Below are 24,746 nucleotides of genomic sequence, written 5' to 3'. Positions count from 1 at the left end.
CTCTGCTCAGCAGGGAACCTGCTTCCTCCTCTCTCTCTGCCTGCCTCTCTGCCTGCTTGTGATCGCTCTGTCAAATAAATAAATAAAAAATTTTTTTAAAAAAAGCTTCCTTATAATTCTATGCTATATGAATATTGTTACAATAAAAGTTCCTTTTGGTTAACTTAACAAGATATGCTATTTCAGTCTTAACAATAACTAAGTGTGCATTCATTCCTATTTTAAAAAGTGATTCTCTTCATTTTAGAGAAAAAGATTAATTACAATTTATTTGTCTTTTATTAATCAACTCTTTGGACATTCAACCATCCATTTACTGCAGTTGAAAAAAAAAGGAGTGCTGAGGAAGTTGAGAATCTACTGCAGGCTTTGGGATATAGTATTAAATGAGGAAGACTGTCTTAATTTTTCTGCCCACTCTGTTTATCCTCTTCAGAGTTACCCAGTCTACCCTAAATCAGAACAAGTTGAAACTGCAAAGTATCCTCCAAACTGCCAATGTCTCCCAGAGCACTCCCTAGTTCCACATCAGCTTGAGAATTCCAGGAGACCTGGGAAAGCGTGAGCCGGTTTTTGGGACCAGCTTCGGTTAGAACGCACTTCGGAATTTGTGTCCTCGGCAGGAAAACCTTGAACTAACAACTGTTCTCTAGCCAAAGGGGAGATTATTTTTAAGAAGCATGGGGATGCTGTCTAATATTTTTCGAAGTTTTGTCTCCACCTGAAGTCAGGATATAGCTTGATTTAACTAAATGTGGGCCTTTTCATTTAGGCATGCCACACGGCACAGATCAACTGTGGCAACTTCGTATCATCTTTGTGCTTTCATGTTTTTTCATGAGAACTGATGAACTATTTTATAACCTATGAGTTTCCTCATAGGATGAGTGATAAGTTACAGCAGGAGAAAAAGCTCATGTTTCCTGAATAGGATACATCATCTTCTTTCTTTTCTGCTCAGTAGAAATGATAATGGCAACTTTTGTCTGATTCTCCTTGTCTTGTATAAATATTCCTTTGTCTTGCATAAACAGTCCTAATATTTCTATTTGGTGATAATAACCATCCAGTGTGCTAGTGGTACAGTTTCAAAACCATTTTGCTGATGAGAAAACTAAGCATAAGTAAGGCTCAGTGCACAGGCCAAGGTTGATCAACTGGAAAATATGAGTCAGAACTTGATGCTCAATGTAAGAGAGATTTGCACTGTGTACATTCACTCACATATTATCTGTTATATATTCTTAAACTCATGGGACTGTGCTCAATGATAAGAGTCTCATAACTTTAATTATACAAATATTTTTAAAGGGAGAAATATTGAGCAAATATTCACAGCATGCACTAGTGTAACAATAAAAAATACAACGTAATTTAGTGCTGGGACCTCCCAGGCGTGCTAGCATGTGAATTACATAGCAGTAAACACAAGATCAATTTTGGGATAGCTGGCATATGATGTTAGTGAGAACAAATATGTAGGTTTGATTTCTCATTTGGGCCAGTTGATGTAATTCAAACAAAAGGTGTATCCTACAGCTGCATGACAGTCCCAGTCAGTCTGTTTAAAGATATGTGAGCACAAAGGAATTCAGGTGAGAGAATTGTGTTAGCTCCATGGAGAAGAGGATGGAAGTCAGCCATTCTACAGACCAACTTCCAACTGACAATGTCTTCTTTTGTTTTCTCTAAAAGTGTATTGATTATTTTGGACTGCAGATATTGGAATGATATTACATGTGGATTTAAGTACTTGAAGATTTTTACTTCTTGAATTCCAAGTCCTGAGACTGATAGTGATACAACCAAATTCACACCAGATCGTTTTCCCAATGAATATCAGAATCCCAAAGATGAAATAAATCATGGTTTATAGCTTGTCTCCGTTATCACCTTTGCATGTTTCTTGAATATTCACAGTTAAGTTTGACAAAATTTTAGATAAAAATCTCTCTAATCATGCAAAGTTAATGCTGGGAGGTTTGGAAAGCAGAAACTGTCATTATTTGTTGACCCTATGTTCATCTTAGTTTCTCAGATAAATTGTGATAATTCATTTATTTCTTCACCCCCTTCAGTTATCTCATTCATGTTTTTGCTCTGAGCCATGCTTACTCATACAGCTTTCAGAAGCTATTCTGTCCTGGGCTTTCAAATACCAGAGGTAGTAGGAAAGACTGAGGCCACATTTTTGCATTTGATGAATCAACCATAAAGGTCAGGAGAATACAATCTGGACATTAGGATTACAAGCCTCCTATAAATTTCCAGATTTTTTATTTATTTCTGGTCTTTCTGCAGGGAGCTTCTTAAATCTAGTAATTCTTATACTGTTACTTATGTAATTCTTCCTGCTGCTGGATATCAAGGAATCTCAAATCTTTTCAACACCTACCTCATATGAATATATAGGCTTCCTGCTATCTAGAATTAGAAACCGATTTCTAAGATTCTGAGCATCTTCTGAATATGTCACTGTGCTTTGTGGAAATCTGTGCTCAGCTAACTGTACCTGCAGGAAAATCTCTCTGTGTAACAGATATTTTTGACACCATAATCAAATGTCTAAATCCTTTATGCTTTGTAAATGACTGAGCTATCCAGAGAAAATCCCAGATGCTGTCTTTACAAGAATTAGCCTGGACTAATCAACTAGTAGAATCAAGTAGAACCAAAGAAAAAGAGAATCAAAGAGTTGTTTTGTTGTCTGTTGTTTGTTTTTGTTTTTAAATGCTTACTGCACTGTTCTGTATTCTCAGAGAAATCTGTGCAGTCCTTTAGGATCTAAACTTGGCTAATACTAATTTATGATTATATAATTTAGCTCTATTTTTGAAATATAGGATTCATATAAAAATGTTTCCTGAGTAAAGAACATTTGCCTTCCCAAAAATAAAAAATAGAAATGTTGCTTTTGGCTAGTAAATAAATTCACTTATTCACGACAGCATCACAGTAACATTCCCCAGTTTCTGTTTTAGAATAATGTTTGTTTTTTCCCCCCTTTGACACCTCGTACCATGGCTTTATGACACAACAGGGTATGCTTGGTTTGTGTGTTAATATCACAGTTTGAATGCAGTAAGCTATGAATTCAAAAGAGAGAAACTACAAAGGACCAGAAAGCATACTACTGGTTGAATAAAGCCCATCCTGAAGTGGTAATTCAAGTTTTAATTTGTCACTTTATTAATGATACTCATTATATTATAGGGTATTATATTACATAAAAAGGAATCATATGCCCCCAACTGTATATGGATAATGCTGTAATTCCATCAAGGCATTCCAGCAATGCTATAAACTACCTCAGCAGAGCTTGAATAGCTTGTTTATTAACACCAGAATCCAAAATGGAATAATAGCTCTGACTTTATATACATTGGGGATACATTATACACCACAATATGCATTTATATCAGCCAGGTAAACTAAATGAACACAATTAAAGTGAAAATGTGCAATGAAATAATCAACCACAGCCTTATAAAGAGAATTACCGCACATCCCTTTGGAGATCCAAATCTCTTCCCATTTCTGTCCATCAAAGAGTCAGGAATGTCAGGAAGAAGGGAAAAAGAATGTACTTCACCCAAATGGGATAAGACTTGCTAACTTATTTCCCCAACTTAGCAATCTAAATGGCTACCGGAACTTACAATTTTCTGTGCTGCTTAGAGAGAACACCCAGGAGTGTGCTGGGTCTCGGCATGCTTGCAATGATGCAAGGCAGAAGGGCTTGGCACAGTGTGTCTTCATTCCCTTCTGAGGGCCACATACACTTTAATACTTTTCCCATGAAAATCTGAGACAGTTTTACTGCTTTGAAAAATAAATCATAGGACACATTATTAGCAAGGATTGAGAAATAATAGCAAAGCACTTTTTTTGGTGTGGTCACAACCTGTGCTTATTACATATGGAAAATGTTGGAAATAAAAGCTAACATTTATTGACGATAGAGTATGTCCCATACTGAGCCAAGTGCTATATATGCTTCATCAGGCTTACTCCTACAACTCTACGCATAGACACTGTTATTAACACCATGTGCTAGAGGAAGAAACTACTGCTTGCCATGGTCATATAGCCTGACCAGGATCCCAGTGCTTATAAGCATCAGTCCGGTTTTCTAAGTCAGGCTGGTGTCTGAAATTATGGCACACAACGATACAGAAAATCCATGGGGATAGCATTTCTTCCCCTTTTTCCAAGGTAAGGATTTGTACCAGGATAAGGCTGCTAAGCACTTTTATATTTCTACTTATAAGCATCCCCACCCATATTTGAATGGAAGAAAAATTCCTATCATTTTGACAATTTTACTTTGTTCCAAGTTCCCAACATTCTTGGTTCTTTGGAGAAGCTATCCCCTGATATCACAACACTGAAAACACCCTCAAGCATCTTTCTAGAGGTGTCTGAGGGGAAAGATGGGTACTCTCATCTGGAAAATGGGAAAGATTTGGAGTAGAGAAGCAACATTCAGGTGGCAAAGCCCAAGATCTGTGCTGGAATTTCTGAATTATTCAGTAAGATTAACTAAGGTATACAAGGCTTCATCCAAACACACAATGGGCTTTAAGATACACCTTAATTTAAACCAGCTTCAACACTAGTTATATGGCTTTAGGAACATTATTGAATAATTCCAAATCTCAGTTTCCTCATATCGGAACATTATCTACTTCATAATGTTTGTAAGCAACTGATGAATTACTGAACTCTACATCTGAAACTAATGATGTACTATATATCAGCTAATTGAATTTAAACTAGAAAAAATAATATCGTATAGGATAAGCTTACAAAGTAACAGTGTATGTCTAGCATGCTAAAACATGCAATTCATTTCATCATACTAATGGAGAAATGTTTATCACAGGAGTGCCTTTTGTGATCTTTTTTTGCCCCCCCCCCAAATCAGAGTGATTTCTGCAATATTATGATGTAGAAATTTTAGTGAGGATTCCAAGAGTAAGGATGCAGTTTTATGGACAATGAAAAAACTATAACCTTAGCATGAAGTTTGTTTTGGTGCTTATTTCCTATGGGCAAGAAGTGGATTCTGACATTCTCTTGGTCTTGACCTTGAGCCAGCTAGCTGTCAAGTAACACCAGTCTGGACAGTGAGTTTTCCGCTGGTCATCACACAGAAGGAGATGACAAACTTAGGAGAAAAGAAGAAGAAAGATGCCAGCAAACTTGGAATAGCAAGCTCTATTTTTCTAAACCAGATTACCCATATCAGTACTGTCCAAGAGAAATAGAACAGGAGTCATAAACATGAGCCACATATGTAATTTTAAAATTTTTAGTAGCCACATTAAAAAAGCAGATTAAACATTTCAATAACACATTTTATTTAGCCCCCAAATCCAAGACAGTATCATTTCTCCATGTGAAATGTATGAAATTTATTGTATGAAAGCTAATGTATGAAATGTATTTAATGTATGAAAGTTATTAATGCAATATTTTATATTCTTTTTGTATACTGTTTCTTTGAAATTACATCACATCTTTACTCCAGACTAGTCACATTTCAAATGTTCAGTAGTTTCATGTGGCTAGTTGCTACCATATTGGACAGCACAGAAATAGATAAACGTGGTTGCTTACCTCCTCTTTTTGTCAGTAGCCTCTCGTACAATTTAGTTATGGTGGTAGCCTCATCTTGGCCTTGGTCGTAAGGTAACAGCATCCTTACCCACCACCATTCACTGGTTCTGGTTCCTAGCAAGAAAGCAGTGTTCCCTGAGGCCAGTGGGATGATGCTGGTATTCAGTCAAGAAGAAACCCTTCAGGGAAGGTGAATCTCAAAGTACATTATTAGATCCATGGACCACACAACTCCTTCCCATCAAGAGATTCTCCTTCTACAACTTTCTCAGGTGTTAAGGAGAGAGGAGTCTGTTTTATTATGCTTACATGAAGTATATTTCTGTATAGTATCATTCCATTTTGCATAATAGAAATAATAATCTTCACATAGGCCTATTTACATCCCAAACATTGTTCTATATACATTGTATATACCAGCTCACTTAAAATATTAATTTATGAGCATTTTTCAGATAACAAGCTACAATGAGTTCCAGGAACTTTCCCAAGATCCCATAAATGGTGAGACATAGATGTGGAAACTGAACCCTGGCAGTCTGGTTCCTTACCATGGCTTTATTGCCCCAGTGCCTTAGTCACGTTCCCAACTCCCTAATTAACAAGAGTGATAGCAACAACAGCCACGATACATGCAGTTTTGTAATAAAAACCAGATCTCCTGATCCTCATCAGCCTGGGTTTCTAACAAGCATATTAACTTAAATAAAACCCCAGACCCTTCACCACATCAGCACTTTTGTAAGCAACTCATTCAGTTTAAACGGAATCGGCTTCCTAAATTTCTTTGCATATATTCAAGAAGAACACAGCTGTTACATTTGGAAGATACTTGGCAGTTAATGGACAATTCCATAAAAAAAAAAAAAAAAAAATTGGCTGGGGTGAGATGCCTTTTGTTCCTTTCCTGCTTCAGTTTTTTCCACTGCCTCTCTTATTCCTTTTCTATACTCATGCTATATGACTTTAAATTTTTGGTAGAACAATTTCAAAGGCTCAGAAACTTTAAAAATATCCTCATTCAAAGTTTTAGATATCCCCCACATTGGAACGGAGAATAAGTGAGGAGTAAGTAAATGAGAGACTTCCTCCTCCCCAGTATGTTCAATGAGGTCCTGAGAAATTCACCTGCACATCAGCATGCAGTTCCCCCTTCCTTTCCACCCTGCTCCAAATATTCACCATTGCAACTACTGGGAAGGATAGCGCGAAAACAGCAACTTGTTCATCAACTACCTAATCCTCAGGTTCCCTAGTGCCTATTAGTGCTACTTTTCATCTGGAAAAGAAGTGAACTTTAGAACGACAAACCTGATTTAAATGACTGTTACTTATGAATATTATGATGTTAATCACTGAAACATTCTGAGGTTCAGTATGAATTGGCTACATATGGATAACACCAATTTCCCAGTCATTACTAAAATCACATGTGTATAAATGCCAAGCACAGTGCCCGGCACCTTATTAGGCTACTTTTTAAATGACAGCCATTATTATGTTAAGGAGAGTAAGGTGAAGCAGCCCTCTCCTACAGATTCTTCTGGTCCCAAACTGATATTTTTAATTTATAGCATTCAGGTACTGTAAAGATACCAAGAAATCAGATCAGGTACCAACTGTGGGGCAGCCCTCCTGGAACATCCCTGCTGAATAGTAACCCTCCCCTTAGGGATGAACTCCAATGGCCTTCCAAATTAAGGTAGAAGACAAAGCAGGAAAGGAAATACAAAACCCATGTATCAGAGTCAATTAAGAGTTGAGAGAGTTGTCTGCTACTCCCTATTCTTACACTCCTTTCTAAGCAGATGTGCAATTCCTTTTTGTGAGGACCTAAAATATGTACACTAAGGATACAGAAAACATTCTGTCCTATGGTCCCTTTCCTTCCACCACAGGGTGTGCTAATTGCCTGACACAGCCACACAGCCAAGCAAGCATCTATGCTCTCCAGGCCTCTGTGCCTATAAATTATGTCCAGTTCTATTCTATCCCAGAACCGCTGAGTCACTGTTGCCAGCCCACACAGGCCTGCCGACCACACACTCCTTTGATAAATGAGAGTAGAAATGATAGAGCCGGGAGCTAGGGGTCATCAACCCTGCTTGAGCAAAAGCAAGAGCAGTGTCCTACTCTCTCTGCTTTGATGACTCATAGGAATAGAGTGGTCATTTAGAGAACTGGGTCCTCCTCCACCAAGCTGAGGAGGTGTGGGGTTGTTGGGTTTCTTGCCTGGGCAGAATCCTACGAGCCTAGTTGCTGACCACTGGGAGAAGAGTTCAGCTGTAGGTCTTTCTCACAATAGATTTCATCCATTCTATAGTCACCCACATTACTGAATGGACACATCAGCATATGCGGCACAAGACGTCTACACCAGAGCATGAAGCCCTGTCAATGAAGTCCTGGGAACTAAAAGGACATAATATTGAGTTCATGTAAAAAATCCAGAATGAGGTATAATACCGTGATTTTCCCCCTATACTCTGCCTTGTGTTCTATATATACCAATTATAAAACCCCTTAATGTAAACCAGAGTAGACTAAATTTTAAAAACCCTTTGTTCATTCAGCAAACACTGATTCAAGATCATCTCTGGAGCAAGGATGAAATAAGACAAGGATATTTTCTTAGTTTTCCCTCTATTGGTGGAAGTGGATGCCTCTATAAACAAATAGCACGATATGATATGTGCTACAGTGTAAACAACTGCAAATAGCACTGGGTTATTTAGGGAACGTATGAACCCTGGCACATACCACAGATTAAGATAGTGGATAACGGAAGAAGAGCCAACAACAAAACCTGAACGAAGGAACTCCTCAAGCTCCCTCCTCCATGTTCAGTGGATCACTTTCCCTTCTCCTTCATGGAGAAAATGGAGACCATCGACTTGTCAACCACACGCGAAGAAAATCTTAGCTAGATTTACAGACCCTTATCTACCTTCCTCCCATCTCAGAGGATGAGGTGTCCCTCCCACTATGATGACCCCAGGTCTGGCTTCTGCTCTAAGCCCCTCCTGCCTCCTCAGAAATACATTTAAACCAATTACCTCTTCTGTCTTCTCTGCTCCAGCCTCTTTCCCAGCATTCTCCCATAGCTTAGGAAAATGCTTGAGATTCTCCTTGAATAAAAAAGCTCTCTCTCAGTGTCACGTATTCTTTTCTTCACTGATTTCCACCCAAAATACTCAAAAGTTTAGCCTACCCAGCCAACTTTCTTATCTCTTCAATGAAACTTAACTTCTACCATTACTTTACTGAAAACACTCTTACCAAGTTCAAGTTCACGAATGGCTGCCTAGTTTCAAAAGGCAACGGTCATTTTGCAATCACTGTCTTATTAAATGTCTGTTGCATCTGCCACGATTCAGCATCCACTTCTTAGAATTCTCTATGTCCTTAGCGTCTACGACTTTAAAATTGCTGTGGTTCTCCTCACGCCCCTCTGATGGTGTCTTCTCAGTTTTCCTTCCTGGGCTCCTTTCTTCCATCTGCCATTTAAATGTCGATGTTCCCCAGGGATTTGGCTGTGCTTCTAGCTGCCTGGCCTCTGCCTGCTCCTGTCTATTTTCTAAATTCCAGATTTCCAGTTGCATCTGTGAGCTACACAACACCTCTCAACAACTACTTTTATTTTCTGACTAAATTAGCCAGAGTCAGTTCTTGTTGCTAGGAACTGAGAATGGAGAAATCTGGCTTAAAAGCAAAGTCTGGTGAAAAAGAACATGGAACACAGTTATGTAGGAGTGCAACAGGAGTAAACTGGAGTGCCACACAAACAAACAAACAAATAAGCACCTCAGTAAACATACAGTGCTCAGACCAAGTGACCTGCCACCTTCCTCTGCAGCTGGAGTGTGGTATGCAATGTGGGGCATCACACTTTAAAAAAAAAAGAAAAGAAAGAAAGAAAAGAAAAGAAGACAGATGCATTAAAAAAATGTTACTGGATTCTACAGGAAGAATTATAGTAGGGAGTGGGATTACAAAGATGAATAAGATCACTGACCTTTAGAAGTTTCTCTAGTGGGAAAGAGAAATGTCAGTGCTATAATATAAAAGAAGCGCTGGTGGCACCAATGAGGGGTAGCCAAAGCCGCCTTGAGGAGCAAGAATGGTGAATATGATTTCATCAAGAGGGATGCCTGGGTGGCTCAGTGGGGTAAAGCCTCTGCCTTCGGCTCAGGTCATGATCTCAGGGTCCTGGGGTCAAGCCCCACATAGGGCTCTCTGCTCAGCAGGGAGCCTGCTTCCTCCTCTCTCTCTGCCTGCTTCTCTGCCTACTTGTAATCTCTGTCTGTCAAATAAATAAATAAAATCTTAAAAAAAAAAAAAAGATTTCATCAAGAGAAGGATGAAAAGGCAACCACCAGGCAGAGTGGATGGCATTCAGAAAACATAGAGCTGAGAGAGGGTCTAGGGTGTAGGGTCAAGGAAACAGAGGTACCCGCAGATGAGAATGAAATGTGGTGTTTGAACAAGAAAGACCAGACTATTAACTCAATCCGTAACCCTTCACAATCTGGATAACAAAAAGTCCAGATACCGTATTTTATGGGCAATCAAGTGAAGAAAATGGGTTTGTTTTTATCCTGGGAAAAAGGTATAATGGACACAGAAATCTCTCCACACAGTTGAAGAGCTGTCTTTTGAAAATACAAATAGGCCAACTTTTTGCCTATATGTTTACACAGTTCAAGGAAGAAATTCCTAATAATTGGATTGACTCCACAATAGAAGGGACTGTCTTACCAGAGAACTGAGTTCTCTGCCACTTGCTATATTCAAGCTGGTCAGGGAAATTATAATTTGAATTAACTGGGTAAGAATTCTGGTTATATGAACTTTAAGTTTACTACAAATTACAAGGTTTCAACTATTTGTCTGAATTATTTTTGTTGCCAACTTATTTATGTTCTTAAGCAACCAGCTTTCCAGTGAAAAACCACTAGTGCATCCTATGGCTCTGTCTCTAAAAGTTTGGGTCAATAACAGTAGCCAGGGAAACCTACCAGTCTTCTCTCCTTTAAGCAAAGCTTTCTTTAGGACTCAGAACAAAACAGACTTCCACTCAAGAGTTTCAGATAAAATCTGAATTCAGCGACTTTTATTTTCATTCCATTTTAATAACCAGCTGCATTCAATTTTGTCATCTCCCATCATTACTTCAACCTTGAAGGAATAACAATACATATATTAATGTCTGACCATAATCGGTTCTTTCATTTCAAAGTAAGTTCCTTTACATCTTCAATGTTTGTCTATATATTCTGACTGGCTCTCTTTCTTACCCAAGTTTCTTACCCCAAATTCCTCATTTTCAGAACAGAATCCCCATCCCCATCTTTAACTTTTTGGTGAAATGGTCTTTCAACCAAGTCCACATGACAAATTCTCAAACCTAAGTTAATTCTAAATTTCACTTTTATACTCCTGCATATTTATTGTCAAAAAGATTTTTTAAAAGAGTTTTCTTTTCATAACCTATCAGTTGATGCTACTGGATTTTTTGAGGTTGTCAGTCTTAGCTGAGGTCTCATCATGCTAGTTAATTTTCTTTAGCCAACCAATACTTCCCTCAGTAGATATTCTAAACCATCTATCTCTTCAAGAGTAAATTCAGTATCTGCCTAGCAGGTGATCGTTGCCTTGTATTTCATAGGCAAATATGAGGGCATTTAGTAGTCCTCATTTTCTTTCTTCAACCTCTAAAATTATTTACATGCATCTTCATCTTTATCTTTTTTACATTTGACCAAGGCTTTTACTCTAGATTATGCTCTGAATCCTCTCCCATGTCATTTTGTATCTTATAACACTAATTAACACCTTCTTACTCTAACATCTCTTTCCTCTGGACTGAGAAATTCTGGTGATTTTTATTCTCGTTTTCTATGGATCACTTAATAAGTTATAGGTCATGTAAAGAATAGATCTGAGGATATAAGGTGACAATTAAGAGACCTTTGTACTAGTTCAGGGAGAGTATCAAGTTACAAACTAGCAAATAGCCATAGTGATGGGGAGGTTGAAAAGTTTCAATAACTAATTAGGAAATAAACTCAGCATTGTGAGTAATATTACTATACATTACAAGAAGCATATTCTGTTACTGCCAACAGAACTTATGGGACCTACTGAAACCACTGATATTTTTTGTCCCAGATACTGCCACCTCCTACAGGATGAATCCTTCCCTACCTTTCCTTCTGAGTCACTGACTTCAGATTCAAAGACCTGGACTAACACAGCTGATTGGCAAAAACGAGGTCATATACCAGCTTTTGAGCTGCCTGGGAACACTACTGCAGGAAGGCAAGTGTTTGGCATTTAGAGCTTCTGGTTGGAGGACAACTACTCAACACTGGAAGAGAGATCAGATCCCGGAGAGAAAATAAAAATGTGATTTGTACTTGCACTATAGATTTTTGAACATAAAGGCAAATTTTTCTATCCATCCCTGTTAAGTAAATTTGTCCATCTTTTAGTCCCAATTTTAACATTTTTATCTTTATACACCTTGAATATATTCTAAAATTTGAGTTATCCAACAATTTAGTTATTAAATAAAATCACCTGCCCTAACACAAGCCTCTAGCAAAATTGTACAGAGCAAGAACAAGAATAAAGTTCTGCTAAATAAAGATGAAAATCCTCAAGCTTGAACTTAATCTTAATCAATCCCACTGAGAGAGTGGCTGAATGGGCTATAAAGATGCCTAACTAAGTTATTACCCAGCTATCCCCATTCTCTTATTCTTAAACAAGTATCTAGAACTCTCCTAGATATAGTTGCCAACAACTAAAACTCAGGCACACCATGTTGGCAATGTTCTCTTGATTTACTGGAATAGTAGTACTATCCAAAAACGGAAGGGGGGGGGTTAGATAATTTTAACATGACTTTTTTTTTTCTTTTCAGTAAAATAAGGATGGAAAAAAAAAAAAGAAAGAAAAGATAGGAAGATGCTTCCTAGGGGAAATAGAACATAGGAATAATCCCACAGTAGCTATTAAAGAACACTGAACCCTGAAAAAAAAAAATTGACAATCCACCAACATATAAGCAAAAAGAGACTACCTGATTTGATGATCTACCACTTTACCTATTGGCATAAAGTGACATGAAAGAGGATGTGTCAAATAATAAGTGTGACTAGAATCCCTGGAGCAACATGTTCACCAGAAATAATTTTCCCCAAACTTACTCCTTTGAAAACCAACAGGTGTCAAGTAATTCATAACTTCAGAGGGGAACCCAGAACTGCTGGCAAAAGGCCCTATACCTTTAGAATCACAATTTGTCCCAACTGGGGTCCCCTGCAGCTTCAGAACTGGCACACCAGGCGATGGCTCTATAGCAAAAGGCTTTTTTGAACTGCATTTTTTTCAGCAGTTAAATCTGAGCTGTAACATTTGGCAGGTTTCCTTGCTAACATTTGGCAATAATTGTTTATCAAATGCTAACAAGGAATGCTGCCAAATGTAACAGCTCCGACTGAACCATCTAAAATATAATATTGAGGCAAAAGTCTACAGACATGTGCTCAATCCTTTCTGACTAATCCTAGAAATAGGATCCTGTGCCCGTGGTCATTAGACCATGCTGCACCACAGCAGGGATGCACAGGGACCAGATTCTCTTTCCTCTGCGCGGTGCATTATTTCCCTTGATTTCTAAGGGAGTTCACAAGCGAAGGATGCCTGATAAACACAGAGATGGAAATTTACAACAAGCTAGAGACTACATACATTATAACTTCATCAATTTGGATGCAAATTCATGGGAGATCAATCAGCAAAACCAAGGCTGACTTATCTTTGGTGGGCATACTACTTTTCAATCACATGGGTCCCTCAACCAGTCCTTGTTATCTCCAAGTTCTCGTGCTTGAGCACATTTGGTTCCTTTCTCTTAGTGCTCAATGCAGTGTGGATCTAACCTTCCTTGTCCTTGCTAATCCAAATCTTTTAAGGGGTAGCTCAAATTCCACCTCCTCTAGGAAGTCTTCCCTACTCCACCTTCCCATTATTCTTTTCCTGCATTCTTGAGTTACTTTTATATTAGACCTTGATTGCCTGAAGCTTTATTGGTCCCTGAATACTCTTACTCTTTACTGGCACATCCTCCAGACCATTCAAATAACTTACATCCTACCTTCCCCAGACAGCCTACAGACCCATGGAGGGCAGGATCTGACTGCTTTGTTCCTCACAACATTCCTAACATGGAACAGTATAAAATTCTCTAACGATTTTGTGGCTACTCTTAGGGTACAAGTCATAAGAACAAATGCTTTTCAAGTGCTTTGGAAGTCCTCATTTACATTCCGATACCTGATATGCTAACTCTAAAAGATGCTCAACTACTCATCAAAATAGATCTTTTCAGAAACTTTCCCAGGTAATTTAAGCTTATGGGAGCTAAATTTGGGTAGCTGGGTATATTTGAAAAGAATCAAACTGCTCTTCTTCAGAAGAATTCTAAGATTCAAACTTTTAAACATTCAGTAATCTTTTATTGTTGCTTCACTAGATCCTTGGCATACAAAAATAGGAATGACATTACCCTACTTTTTTGCTGCCCTATTCTCATACCCTCAAAAAGTATGCTTCACAATGTCAACATATTACTTTAATACCTAAAATATTTAGATGAGGGGTAGAAATAAATCACCCTTTTCTACATGTTTAGCAAAAAAATAAGTAAGTAATAAAAATAATTCATTTAAGATCTCCCCTAAGATTTGTGGGGGATATTTCCCACTTAATACAAATACACATTTACATCTGACATCCACACAAAGTGCACAGAGTACTATAAGCAAAAAGACTTAGAAGTGAGCTCATGGGGGCAGAACAGCCAGAATAATCAAAATCAAGGATCTCACCTCTACTATGGATCTGTGGCAAAATATTATCAAATGTAGGACTTTGTTACTGCAGAAAAGGTACCTAGATTCTAAGGATCTAGATTCTAAGTGCTTTCCACATAATAGCTAGGAATTATTAGATAATTTCATTAGGTTCCCAGATATATGGAGCCCTCATATTTAAAATAAGGATATCAATGCCTTCTTTGATTTAGGTCAAAGGCCACTGCCAGATACTCTCCTAGACTCCACATATAAGACCAATGGACCTCTTATTTAGGAAACTCAGTAACACAATAATAAGTAACAAGAGTGATAAGCAGTTAAGACTGATGGACACACAATGATAATTTTTAAATCTTAGGTTTTTCACTTAAAAAGCATACTTCTATTCCAGTCTTAAATCTTGCCCAGGGATAAGAGCAGTTTCCCCTTACCTACATAAAAGGAGACACAGGTTGACTTTTCCAAAGTATTGTTAGAAGTCATCCAGGACTGCCCTGTTGATGCCTGCCCTGTGCTCTCCTCAACCCTAACTCTCCAAGTAAAAGACCTACTATATAAACGGTAGTAACCAGGCAGAAAAGTGAACCTTCACACAAAGGTTTTCAGCCCCATAAAGCACTTAATTGGGGCGAGTCTGTTTGGATCATTGCCAGCAGACTGATTCATAAACTTGTCAGGGCTTGGGCCGCCTCACAGGCTACACAGGTGAAATCTTTTTAGTGCCTCTCTGGGCTATGTTTTCCTACCAAACCCATGCAAATCCAGCTACTGTTCAGGCTGTGGGAAGGCATGTTGCCTTTCTGACTGAGGAGACTGGAATTTTTGTTGCCCTGAGGACACTTAGGAATTTGCCTTTTTCTGCAAAAAGAGACTATCACAGCTTATACAGTGCCTCTGTTCAGAAGAACACCTCCTCATTATTTTTTCAACAGATGTCTTACTGAAGCACATTTTACTATTTATGTTAGCCTCCTGTAAAACATCTGAGAAAATCCAGAATAACAATGAAAAATGATTGTGTTCACAAAATCAAGTAAATCCAATAATATTTCTGACAGAATTGATTACAATAATGTCAAACGCCCCTCTCCACTCTCTTTGAAAGTTATTTCAAACATAAAGATAATGAAATATGTTGCCTGTCACTTGTAAATTGTGTGCTGAAAGTCTAAAGAGATAATTTAAAGATTTCCAGGTAGAACAACACACTTGCTTTATTTTATTTGTCAAAGAAATATATTAGTTAGGAACTTTCTGCTGTGGAGAGTTGGAAACCTCAAAAGAGGACCAGACATTTAAACGACAGTAGGAGTGTCTTCACGGGTCTCAATTCCTGAATCGTAGAAGCCTCTCTATCTCTGCGGTATCAGTGAACAGGAAACAGAATGGATATGTAGGCGATATTTCCCCCAAATTTGTATTTTCTGTTGTTATAGAGGGATAGCATAACAGTTAAGAGCATGAATGTTCAGGATTAAAAAAAAAAAAACAAACTACGGTCAGATTCCTAACTCCGTCACTCACTAGCTGCAGGACTTGAGAAAGTCACTTAACCTCTTGGAGCTTCCATTTTCTCCTCTGTAAAAAGAGCCAATGATAATTGCCTCATGGGTGTGTAAAGTGGATAAAATGTCTGTAATATATGTAAATTACTTTCAGGGGATGCAGCACATAGTAATCGTTCAATAATGATAGCTATTATTGTTGCTGAATGCAGTAGTGGTTATCATTGTCATCAGGTATCTAAACATATGCCTTCAACTCTCTTTTTTGTGTATTTCCATTTTATTATTTTAATCTCATAATTACATTATAGTGTCATAGTCCTTCCACTTTGAGTCCTCATTAAATTTTGTGAGGAGGGGCTTATCATCTTGTTTATCTCTTCATTCTCCGTCTTCCTCCCTAACCTCCACACGGCCATGTCTTGATCGTGACCAGCGCCTCAGAACCTAGCACGTAGCTGTCACATAGCAAGGGCACAGTTCACTGCACAGTAATTAAATAAATGTACCATCATGCTTTTCATACAGGTGAGGAAACTGAGGCTCTCCTCAATAACGCAACAGTTTGCTTAAAATGGAAGTCATTTCAGTAAGTGGAGGAGCTATGTTCTGAACACGGGTCTTCATTATCAGAGCTCCCATCCACTTCCTGCACCTAAGTTTCTTGTTGAGCCTAGAGCTGTACGTGGTAGAACTCTGGAAACCTAACCCACAGTCTTCCCTAACAATTTTTCAAAGCATACTTTCCCTCTGCAATATTCTTAATGGACTATCAAAGGGGGCAACTTATAAATCTCAGTTAGTGGAGTCCTTTCAAACGCCAACCACTGACATTCAAGCAGTTAGGCAATTACTGCTGCTGGATACCCAAAGGTCCAACCTGCATGTTATCAGTACTTCCATTTCTAGTGAATTTGCCACCAGGGACCATAAAAAGGAAAATAGTGAAATGGTAAAATAAGTGTCTGATGGTTAAATGTCACAATGACAGGTTTCCACAGCTTTAATTTTTGTTGGGGAGGGGGGAGAGAAGAAGGGGTGAAAGGGAATGTTCCTTGAGAAACAGTAGAGAACAGTTAGTAGTTAAGCCAATTTAAGCTTGTATATTTTGCTGTCATCCGTAAAAGCCATTGCCTTGATCTGACTGAGAAGTTATTTTATTGCTTAGCTCTTCTAGATACATCAAATTAGATCTTTATTTTAACAGCTTTACCTCTGGATAATAATAACAGTATATATCTTATAGGGTAAAGTAGGCTCCTCACTGCAAGTACACATGGGTTGTCTTGCTGGATATTTGTAACATTACCACATATGCAGAGGGAAGTATTATTATTTCCCCTATTTTCAGATGAGATCATTGAAATAAACAAAAGAATAAGTGATCCTTGAAATCACCTAGACTATGATTATAACCAGGTCTGAAAATGTCTGATGGGCATTTTCATCAAGTTTGTGCAGGTAGGTTTGGTGACTCCATTTAAATCCTGACTTAGGGGTGCCTGGTGGCTCAGTCGTTAAGTGTCTGCCTTTGGCTCAGGTCATGATCCCAGAGTCCTGCGATCAAGGCCCTCATCAGGCTCTCGGCTCCTCAGGAAGCCTGCTTCTCCCTTTTCCCCCGCCCCTGCTTGTGTTTCCTCTCCCGCTGTGTCTCTGTCAGATGAATGAATAAAATCTTCAAAAATAAATAAATAAACAAATAAATAAATAAGTCAGTCAGTCCCGACTTAGTTCTAAGCTATTCCTAATAAGTCAGTTGTTTGCTGTTTGTCAAAGAGGAACCAGACACAATGCTGATTTTGTACTAACTTTTTTTTTATTCCCCTGCAATAAATTCTACACTTAATATCAGAAGACAGGCCGCTTAATATCCTTCTCATGTTTATTTGGGAGTTTCAGTTTTTCTTGCTTTTAATAAAATTCTATAGATTTTTTAAAAGAAAAACACAATGCTGAGAATACTTTAAGGTCAGTCTCCAAATCTGATTAGTATCCCCAAATGAATACTTAGACTTATTTCACAGCCCAGCGTTAATTGTATTTACCTTTTTCAGAGCCAGAGTGTCAACATCACTCAGGTTGTTGATGTGTGGGGTGTGCTGTGAAATCACAATGGACCTTGGGGGGACTGATTAGTATGACCTGCTATTTATTAGGCAGCCACAGAATCTTGACATTGACCAGAACATAGAAAATAATTCCAAAGAAAATAGGTTTCTGGCCCCCGACTAATTAAATATAGGAGGTGGCCTCTTAGATAAATATCTGGTTTATCAGAATATCTACAATTCATAGTCAAACATAGAACATGATAAGCTTGTGATTTTTAAAACACCAAAATACAGTCCCTGTGAAATAGAGTTAAGTGGCTCATGTTCATGACAAACAGAATTCTATTCGGATCTCTTTGTTTCGTTCAAAATGAGACCGCACATGTTAACACAACCCTTCCCTTTGTTACTGATACTTTGCTAGGCACTATATGGGGAAACAAGATTAAGGTTAAAAGTCCTGGCCTGAAAGAAATTGCAGTGTCACTGAGGAGAAAACATTGAAACACAAAGTGTCCTCGGCAGATGTGCTCAAGGGAGGATCCGTTTGATGAACAGTCTAGAATTCTGGCTGCTTTGTCCCTGGCCACTCCCCCACCCCTCAACATAGATGCTCAGTATTTCAAGGTACTTTTTGTTAATAAGTCTTGCCTTTCTTGCAGCCTGGAAGTCCCTTAAAGGAACCAATATGATTCCGAGAAAAGATCCTGCATTTTCAATTTGAAAGTTCTAGGGTTAAATCCTGGATTTTCGGGCGCCTGGGTGGCTCAGAGGGTTAAGCCTCTGCCTTCAGCTCAGATCATGATCTCAGGGTCCTGGGATCGAGTCCCACATCGGGCTCTCTGCTCAGCGGGGAGCCTGCTTCCTCCTCCCTCTCTCTCTGCCTGCCTCTCTACCTGCTTGTGATCTCTGTCTGTCAAATAAATAAATAAAATCTTAAAAAAAAAAAATCCTGGATTTTCCACCATACAGGCTAAAATATCGGGCAAATTATCTAACTTCTCTGTGCCTAGATTCCTCATATTAAAAAAAAAAAAAAAAAAAACCAACAAAAAAAAACTGTTGCAAAGGTACCTGTAGGAGAGTGCCCTGCATGATATATGCAAACCACAGGTGCCCACTGAATGTGAATTTCCCTACTTCCTTACATGATATTGTGTTTCTGTAGCCATAAATACTTTGTGCTGTATTTGTAAGTTGTGGACCCTGATATGAAGTCAAAGGACAAGAATGCCATTAGGTGTCCATAAGAGTTAAGTGGTAATTTTAACCCAAGGAGTAGGCCCTAATTAGATTAATTTACAGATCTAAATGTAGGCCATTCAGTCAAGATGGTCGATTATTTCAAAAGAAGATTTTCCTTTGCAGAAGGACAGAACCCTACCAGAAAACAAACTCCCTTTCATGTTGTTCTTAGCCAAGAGCAGATGTCTGGCAATATGAAAACAGAGTGGTTATTTTCACAAATGAGATCTTTCTTTCTGCAGGCAGCATTGCAAAACTGACTCTGGCTCCTATCTGAGCCTTGCAGATTCCTATCTACGCAGTGTTTTTAGCAGTATTCTTGCAGTTGCATTAAAAGGCACCATGACCTCTTTAAGTGTGTGAAGGATCTTCGATGTGCAGTTACAAGGGCCCAGAATTCACCACTCTTAAACAACCAGTAGGCTCCCAACTCTACTCCTTTGGGAAGTCCAATTAGCCTCTGATTATTTGCATATCAGTGTCCCCCTCACCACCCCTTTTAGTCCCATAGCCTTATTCTACTACTGTGAAACATATATTGAGTTTGTCAGGCCATTTTTCCTCCCAATGTTTCCCATTAGTATTTATTTGTTAAAGGCTCCAGTTGCACTATACCCAGTTGCTCCTAATGGTAGTGAAGGGTTGTTTTACCTACCATTGAATATATAGTAATTTCAGGTACTTCATTAGTATGCATTATTCAAAACTGCCTTTCTCATTGTTTTGCAGACTGAATTACCTATTGTCTGAGCTGGGGAAAGCAGCTCAAAGGCACCAGCCCTGAGTCACAATCTGTAGTGTAGCTCAAGCAAGTTCACCAGCCTCCTTTTCAGACATGGACTGTGACTTTGGTAGACACAACTCAAGTTCCTTTTTTTACCCCTTTCTCTCATTGGGCCCAGCCTTTGGCGCAGTCTGGTTTGTTTAAAGAAGCAACATAGCAGTGAAAGAAATGAAGGAGCTTGTATTATATGGTATTGATAGAAGAATCCAGATAATTTACAACAAAAATCTAAAAGTGAGATAAAACCAATTAACTCTATCCATATTGTATTTCAGTTCAGAGCCCCTCAATTTACAAATCTTGACTAAGTGCCTTGGGCATTACATTTCCTAACCTAATCTTAACTCCTCCGTCTCCCACTGCCTACTTTTCTACCTCTAGGTAGAAGTTGCAGAAATGTTTGTATTTTTAAAGCTCTGTGGGTTTCATCTTCAGAAATCTGAAAAAACAAAACACTCTCAGGAGCTGACCCTGACGGTAGAGTTGGTATGTGTAATATGTCACTCTTGTCAAAACATTTTTTTCCTGAATGTACAACATTCATTCTTTTATACTGCTGAAGAGCCTAGATTCCACCCTTCTATCCATCCATTCATTCATTCAACAAATAATATTAAAAGCTTAACATTTACCAAGCCCTATGCAAGGTTCTCTTATTTTTTCATAGGTTACATTCATTTGGAATAATAAGCCTCTTTTTTTTTTTTAAGATGCAAATACCAGATACTTGACACAGATAAACTAGTCTCCCCCACTTAAACACTGGTGTGAATTAACTCAATCAGAACACTTTCTGCTAACTTCAGCTTCAATCAGTGAGTGGTACTGATGTCAACTGTGATTACGAAAAAGGGGAGGTGAATTAGGAACACAGGAAACTCTGAAAGGAAAACTTAGCTTGGGACTTAGAGAAAACTAGAATTCAGGGTGAATAAATGAGCATGGAGAAATAGATGAGGCGGGAGAAAGGTAGAAAAAAGAAGAGGCAAAAGAATACCAAAGACAAACTGGCTGTTTAAATACTTTGTCCAACTCGGTGTAAGAAAGAAAGAGAAACCTACCCCCATCATAATGTTCCTCTAATCTTAGCATTTGGATCATAGGTTAGTACTTCTGGGGACATTACTTATTTCTACTAGGGCTAGCCTGGATACCTGATTATTCTTAAATTCATTCATCAGACATTTAATGTGAACTACTTACCATGTTCTTTCTATGAGAAAACACCTTCCCAGTCCAAATAAACACATATGTTATATTTTGGAATCCAACCCATTCCCTAGAGCTAGACAATTTTGGAAGAAAAATTAAGATTCGCTTGTTCACCTCTTAGACACTAGGCTTGTGAGGATATCAAGACAAGATGTACATGAAGGGCACCCAGAACAATTAATGTATTTGTTACTTAGGGGTTCTTTACAGATTGTTAACCTAAATTGCTACGTAAGAGACAATAATGATTATCAGTGGAGGACAATACATTTGAATTTCTACTTACTACTGTTCGTGAATATTACTTGAGTAATACAATTTTAATTTCGAGGTTTCACCTTAGATACCACAGATAGTATAAAGGATGCATTCCAAATAGGCTGCCAGGCCAGGAGCAAAATTTAGAAAGGAATGGGTGGAAAGTGGTTATAGGACCCTTGAAAATCCTCACCCTCATTAAGGCTATAAAATGGTCAGGTTTTTGAAGACTGAGAGAGGATTTGTGAGAAGGGTCATTGGTGCACTGTGAGTGGATAGGGAAGGAGTTATATATCCCTCAGCTCAAGCCTGAAGAGAGGGGCTAAAGTGTGTGCTCTGATAGGTGTCACCTGGAGTTTGGGAGACACAGTGCTAGAGTAACCTAAGCAAAGAGGCTCAGCTATCAATCAGTCTGAGGTGCTCAGCAGTGATAGATCATATGGGCTCCATACTGCAGCTCTGTTCTACTGTTTACAAGGGCACGGATTCATCAATGTGGGTCAGGTAAGTAAAAGCCAGCCTGGAATCCATGAAAATATGGCTGAAGAGGACTGTCTGGAGGTGGGGTGCAAGGTAACCCCAACTGGGGCATACTTATGAGGGGCTGATGAGGAAACAGCCGAGAAGAATGCATCACGGAAGAGCAAAATTACCCACACCTTAGGAAGCAAGATAAGAAGCCACCAGTGGGGTTCTATGAAAAAACTAACAAACAGTCCGTGACAGGAAGAACCAGATTTAAACCCCCAATGCCACCTTACTGCAGTATCAGCCAAATAAGACCTCTTTGGCCTCTTCCCTGTCCTCCCTTCCAGAACTCTGACTCTGACAGAATCAAATATAGCAACTAGCAAAACAGGAGGAGGAAAGAAAGAGAGGAGAATTCAAAATGCTCTTCTGCAAACCAGCCCTTGTGAGGACGAGGAGTACCTCTAACTGTGAATGAAAATAGAAGTTTTGATTATTACATGAGGCCCTAGCCATTTCTGATTATTCAGTGGAGACTGTGTTTGTGACTTAAACTGACTGCAAGGCTTTTTGTTACTATGAGTGAATAAAAAAATCTTTGGACTGCAGGAGTTTTTATTCAGGGTCAGAAGAGGAACTTCTCCCCACTGAATAAATTTTATCAGAGTAGTGGGAGACAAAATAAACTTGCTTTTGATGACATCCCAGGAGTCTTGCTCATTGAACTTATCAGTTATTCTTACTTTTTAAGACAGAGGGAATTGCTTAAGGGAATACATGATGATTCTTCTCAATAACTTATAAACAGACTCTAATTCATAAATTTGCTAATGGTTCTTTCCTGCTAGACATTAACAGAGGGGGAAAAAAAAAATCTCTGTTTGGTCATTAGCTTTAATTTAGATATAGCCTTAGAGTTACAAGGAACATCTTGAGGACAGCAAATGGCTCTAGACTTTATTAAAACCACACTCCGATGAAATGCTCTTGAAGCAATGCCCATTCGAAATGAATGCTGGAAATATATAAAATGCAATCCTTTCCAAATTTGTCCAACTTTGCTTGCCCTTTTCCTCCCAACTCATTTGCATTATCTGACTCTTCTCTGCCTTTACCAATAGCCACCGTGAGACAGGTTCAAAGGAACAACCTTGGAGTCTACTTTTTAATCTCTGATGTTCACCTCCATCACACTGCACCCCAAAAGACTTATTAAACATGTACTTTTTAAACAAGGGTAGACTAGGGTCTGGCAGTGATACGAAGATGACTGAAATCTGCTTTCCCAGGACTACCAATTTTTTTTTAATTTTATTTTTTTATAAACATATATTTTTATCCCCAGGGGTACAGGTCTGTGAATCACCAGGTTTACACACTTCACAGCACTCACCCAAGCACATACCCTCCCCAATGTCCATAATCCCACCCCCTTCTCCCAACCCCCCACCCCCAGCAACCCTCAGTTTGTTTTGTGAGATTAAGAGTCACTTATGGTTTGTCTCCCTCCCAATCCCATCTTGTTTCATTGATTCTTCTCCTACCCACTTAAGCCCCCATGTTGCATCACCACTAAGTCAAGCAGAGGACTACCAATTTTTGAATGGAATTAGATATTTTATCTTTTTTTATTTTTTAAAAATATTTATTTATTTATTTTTGAAAGAGAGAGAGCGTGACCATGCAGAGGGAAGGGCAGAGGGAAGGAATCTCAAGCAGACTACCCCCTGAGCAATGAGGTCAACGTGACGTTCCATCTCAAGACTCTGAGATCATGACCTGAGCCGAAATCAAGAGTTGGATACTTACTCAACTGAGCCACTCAGATGCCCTTAGAGTTAGCTACTTTTTTTTTTTTTAAGAGTTTTATTTATTTATTTGACAGAGAGTGAGCACAAGCAGGAGGAGTGGCAGGCAAAGCAAGAGGGAGAAGCAGGCTCCTCTCAGAGCAAGGAGCCTTACATGGCTCAGTCCCAGGACTCTGGGGCATCCCCTGGAGTTATATACTTTAAAAGTAAATCACTGGGACGCCTGGGTGGCTCAGTCAGTTAGGCAGCTGCCTTTCAGCTCAGGTCATGATCCCAGGGTCCTGGGATCAAATCCCTCACTGGGCTTCTTGTTCAGCAGGGAGCCTGCCTCTCTGTCTGCCTTCTATTCCCACTGCTTATGCTCTCTCTCTCTCTCTCGCTCTCTGATGAATTAAAAAAAAAAAAAAAAAAAAAAAAAAAGCAAATCACTAACAGAGACCAAAGAAATACACAATGGGAGGGGTGCCTGGATGGCTCAGTGGGTTAAAGCCTCTGCCTTCAGTCAGGTCATGATCCCAGGGTCCTGGGATCGAGCCCCACATCGGGCTTTCTGCTCAGAAAGGAGCCTGCTTCCCACCCCCCCCCTCCACCTGCCTCTCTGCCTACTTGTGATCTCTATCTGTCAAATAAATAAATAAAATCTTTAAAAAGGAAGAAAGAAAGAAAGAAAGAAAGAAAGAAAGAAAGAAAGAAAGAAAGAAAGAAAGAAAGAACAAACACAATGGGAGCAAAGAAGAGGTGATTAACTCCACTTGGGAAAGTCAGGGAGATCATCCCATAAAGGGTCACAATTGGATATCAGTCTCGACAGGTGAGTAAAATGTTCAATAGCCAAAAAGCAGGCAGTATGGAATTTTGGGCATTGTGTGAATGGGGCCAGTAAGAAACAGCATGGATTTTCTGGGAGT

At 38.9% G+C, this 24,746-nt stretch overlaps 1 protein-coding gene across 1 annotated transcript in view; it reads right to left on the bottom strand.

Annotated features, from left to right (window-relative positions):
- LOC309843196 (uncharacterized protein) overlaps positions 1-24,746 on the bottom strand; it is a 271,304-nt gene that overhangs the window by 206,349 nt on the left and 40,209 nt on the right. The window lies entirely within an intron of this gene.

This window comes from Mustela nivalis, assembly GCF_964662115.1.
Source record: "Mustela nivalis genome assembly, chromosome: 10".
NCBI lineage: Eukaryota > Metazoa > Chordata > Mammalia > Carnivora > Mustelidae > Mustela > Mustela nivalis.
The sequence above is the reverse complement of the archived record's forward strand: the minus strand, read 5'-3'. Positions and strand labels throughout refer to the sequence as shown.